Here is a 5,287-nt window from a genome sequence, read left to right on the forward strand (position 1 = left end):
TGTCTTCTCCTCATGGTTATTCCATGAGTTGGTGATGTTGTGTGAACCATTTAAGGTGTCACACTTGGGGCACTAGGCTCTCGAGCTTCATGGAGTCAAGCTACATTAACAAGGTATGTATTATATCCATTTTATTACCCCAAGTATCAAGGGATTGTATGCTAGTTAGGGTAATACCTTGGAATATTCATATTTGCATGTATAATAGAGAAAACATAGATCCAAGGTATTTAGGGTTGTATATACACTTAGGAGTGTTAGAATGCTCATAACCCAACAGTGGTATCACAACCTAGGCTTGTTTTCTTGTTATACATGCAAAACCTGCTTAAAGTTCAAAGTTTTTTGTTGTCTGGACAACGGACTCGGCGAGTCCATGCCTTAAAAGTGTTAAAAACGATCCAACTCGTCGAGTTGGACCCCCAGACAACATATCTTTGACTGTTTTGGCTGGAATTGGACTAGAAACATTACCCTAAGCTGTTTTTCAACTTATAAACCTGTTTTTGATGTGGTAATGTTCATGCTAATCTAATTTAAAAGATAATTATCAATAGATTCATGTTTTGTATTAGTTTAAGGATTAGGCTAATTACATGAAAAAGTTTGATTTGAATTATCTTGTTCTTATGAGTTGCTTAGATTAATAGGAAAGTTATGTGAAATTGTTGTTCTCGATCCAAATTAATCTAAGAGTTGGTTCTAAAATATGTTTTTGTAACTTGTCCTCAAGTTATATGAAAAGTCACATTTAAGATCCATAAAACTCATAAAGATTTCCATAACTTATGAATAAGGAAGAGTCACATTCTTTTAATAGTTTAAAGTCTTCCATAACTTGTCCTCAAGTTATGGAACTTGAAGAGTTTTTAGAATTAAAACTACTTTAAACACATAAGTTATGGAATTGAATAATCTTGAATAGTTTCAAAACTTGCCCTCAAGTTTTGGAATTTGAAAAGTTTTCCCTTATGAATACTTTAATTCCAAGTTAAACCCTTAGAATTTTAAAAGTTAAAATTCAACCCTTATACTTTATAATATTATAAGTTAATAATATATATATATATATATATATATATATATATATATATATATATATATATATATATATATATATATGTATAAGAGCAAGCCGTCTTGTTGGTGATTTTGATCATCAATGTTATTTAAGTGTAATGAGATTACTTTGTGTTGACCAAAAATGATCTTGATAAATATTAAACAAGTAAGGAAGGTGTGGAGTACACACTTGTTTAAGTTTGCTCAAGTTTCAAAGTACACTGTCATTTAGGGGCGAAGCCCCTGAACGAACGGGGGTCCGGGGGCAGCGCCCCTGGGAGCGGGGTCCAAGGGGCAGAGCCCCTGGCTGGGAGCCTAGTGCCCCAAGTGCATCAGAAAATTGATTTTTCAGATAATTGACCATTGGTTTGACCCTTATCCATATATCCGTTTTATGACAGTTTTTATGGTTTTATGACAGTTAAAAACTGTCATATGACAGTTTTCAGACATAGATATTAAAGTTGGTTTTGGTCTCATTTTCTGGTACATACGAAAATATCATCAAACATTCTCGGTTCTTGTCTCTCTGAGTCTTATCCAATTGAAGATTTGGGAGTACCACCAAATACTTCGATTTGAAAGTGATAATCACAATTCTCAGAATTTCCAAGTCTTTCTACACCCAAATTTCTAACAAAAATCGAAGTATTCTATGATCATGGCAAGTGGCGATTCTGTGAAGGATATGACAAGCAAGTTTGACAAATTGAACAAGTTTGAAGGGCAAGATTTTCGTAGATGGCAGAAGAAGATGCACTTTCTCCTTACCACTCTGAAAGTGGTATATGTTCTGAGTACACCCATGCCAGTCTTACTAGAATCTGTTGAAGATGAACCTTTGGAGGCAACAAGAAGGAGATCAAAGTGGGAAAATGATGATTACATATGTCGTGGTCATATTCTCAATGGTATGTCTGACTCTCTTTTTGATATCTATCAAAATTTCGAATCTGCAAAAGAACTGTGGGACTCTCTTGAATCCAAATACATGGCTGAAGATGCTTCTAGCAAGAAGTTTCTTGTCAGTAACTTTATGGGTTACAAAATGATTGACTCTAGGCCTGTTATGGAACAATTCCATGAAATGTTAAGGATCCTGGGACAGTTTGCTCAACACAATCTGAAAATGGATGAAGCCATTTCTGTGGCTGTGATTATTGACAAATTGCCCCCTTCCTGGAAGGATTTTAAACACAATCTGAAACATAACAAAGAGGAATTAACTTTGACTCAACTTGGAAGCCATTTACGGATTGAAGAGTCCTTAAGGACTCAAGAACTTGATAACAATCCCAGAGGTAAGAACCAAGTTGGTTCCTCTTCTGTGAACATGGTGGATGGAGAAGGATCAAAGAATCAAAAGAAGTCTAATGGAAAAAGGAAGTTTAAAGGAAAGGATGACAAGTCTTCCAACAAGAAGGCTAAAGTGGTGTGTTGGAATTGTAACAAACCGGGTCACTTCAAGAAAGATTGTCGTTTGCGTAAAGTGAACAAGGATGGTGCAGGACCAAGTGGATCCAAGGATCCAGAGAAGCAACAAGGTCAGATTTCTGTATTCATGCAGAATTCTAAATATATTCATAATTATAATTTAGTGATTTCTGAAGCATTTTATGTGCAGGATGATAATGTTGCACGGTGGGTTGATTCTGGAGCAACAAGTCATGTTTGCAAAGATCTATATTGGTTCAAGGACTTTCAACCAATTAATGATGGATCTGTTGTGAAGATGGGAAATGTTGCAACTGGACCAATCAAGGGCATAGGATCTGTTTTACTTACTTTTACTTCTGGGAAATGTTTGTGTTTGAACAATGTTTTATATGTTCCAGGGATTCGTAAGAATCTCGTGTCTGAAATTGTATTAAATAATTGTGGTTACAAACAAGTATTAGAAAGTGACAAGTATATCTTGTCAAGACATGGTTCTTTTATAGGATTTGGATATGTGTGTAATGGAATGATTAGGCTAAATATTAATTATCTTTTTATTGATAATTCTGTTTGCATGGCTTCTACTAGTACTAGCAATAATTTTAATAAATATGAATTATGGCATGCTAGACTAGGACACATTCATTACAAAAGATTAAAAGACATGTCTTAAATGAGTTTAATTCCTTCCTTTGATATGCAAAATAATGAAAAATGTAAAACATGCATGCTAACTAAAATCACTAGACAACCTTTCAAAGATGTTGTTAGGGAAAGCAAGGTGTTGGATCTAATACATAGTGATTTATGTGATTTCCATGCAACACCTTCCCTTGGAAACAAAAAGTATGTTGTTACTTTTATTGATGATGCATCTAGATATTGTTATGTCTATTTGCTACATTCTAAGGATGAAGCACTTGATAAATTTAAAATTTATAAACAACAAGTTGAGCTTCATAAAAATGAATTAATAAAAGTCTTGCGTACTGATAGAGGTAGTGAGTATTATGATCCAATTTATTTTGAATCAACTGGAATAATACATCAAACCACAGCTCCTTATACACCACAACAAAATGGTGTAGCTGAAAGAAAGAATAGGACTTTGAAAGAAATGGTTAATTCCATGTTGTCTTATTTTGGATTAAGTGAAGGGTTTTGGGGTGAGGCAATGTTGACTACATGTTACATCTTGAACAGAACTCCAAATAAAAGGAGTAAGAATACTCCTTATGAACTTTGGTGTAAAAAGGTACCAAATTTGAGTTATCTCAAAATTTGGGGTTGCAGAGCAGTTGTAAGGCTCACTAAACCCAAAAGGAAAACATTGGGTGAGAGAGGTATAGATTGTATCTTTATTGGATATGCTGAGCATTCCAAAGCTTATAGATTCTATGTTTTAGAATCTAATGACTCTGTGTCTGTTAACACTGTTATAGAGTCAAGAGATGCTATCTTTGATGAAGAAAGATTTACATCTATACCTAGACCAAGGGACATGATTCAACAATCTTTCAACAAAAACAAAACTCAAGCTGGAGATGATTCTGGTGGTACAAGTTCTGTGCCTGAACTTAGAAAGAGTACTAGAGCTAGAAAAGCTAAGTCGTTTGGATCTAATTTTCAACTTTATCTAGTTGAAGGAACAAGGTGTGCAAATTGAAGAAATCATTATATGGTTTGAAACAAGCACCAAAACAATGGTATCAAAAGTTTGATGATGTTGTCTTGTCTAATGGTTTTGCATTAAACCAAGCTGACAAGTGTGTATATAGCAAATTTGATACTTCTGGTAAAGGAGTCATGATTTGTTTATATGTAGATGATATGTTGATATTTGGTACTGATTTGGAAGAAGTTGATAAAACTAAGAAATTCTTATCATCTAGTTTTGATATGAAAGACATGGGGGAGGCTGAGGTAATTCTTGGTATAAGAATTAGAAAAGGAAAAAATGGGATTTCAATTTCTCAATCTCATTATATCGAGAAGATATTGAAAAAGTTTAACTTTGAGAATTGTTCTCCTGTTAGCACTCCTATAGATCCTAGTCTTAAGCTTCTACCTAATAAAGGATCTCCAGTGTCTCAACTTGAATACTCAAGGGCTATTGGTTGTCTAATGTATGCCATGATTAGTACTAGACCTGATATAGCTTATGTTGTGGGAAGACTTAGTAGATATACTAGTAATCCTAGTTCACATCATTGGCAAGCTGTGAATAGAGTATTCAAGTATTTGAAAGGGACCATAAATTATGGTTTAACTTATAGTGGATATCCTTCTGTTTTGGAAGGTTATTTAGATTCCAGCTGGATTAACAACTTAGAGGATCCCTCTTCTACTAGTGGTTGGGTGTTTCTTCTTGGAGGAGGTGCCATTTCTTGTGCATCCAAGAAACAGACTTGTATTACTAACTCAACCATGGAATATGAGTTTGTTGCATTGTCTGCTGCTGGTAAAGAAGCTGAGTGGCTAAGGAATTTGATTTATGAAATTTCATTATGGCCCAAACCGATATCTACCATTTCTATCAGATGTGATAGTGCTGCAACTTTGGCTAAGGCTTATAGTCAAGTATACAATGGAAAGTCTAGACATTTAGGTGTTAGACATAGCATGATTTGTGAGCTCATCATGACTGGTGTGATATCTGTGGAGTTTGTAAGAACTCAATTGAATTTGGCCGATCATCTAACCAAAGGGTTAGCAAGAAATCTTGTGCACAAGGCGGCTGTAGGGATGGGTTTGAAGTCCACTTAAAATCTTTTATATTGAGATACCC

The sequence above is a fragment of the Lactuca sativa genome, chromosome 8 (genome assembly GCF_002870075.4).
Source record: "Lactuca sativa cultivar Salinas chromosome 8, Lsat_Salinas_v11, whole genome shotgun sequence".
Classification (NCBI taxonomy): domain Eukaryota; kingdom Viridiplantae; phylum Streptophyta; class Magnoliopsida; order Asterales; family Asteraceae; genus Lactuca; species Lactuca sativa.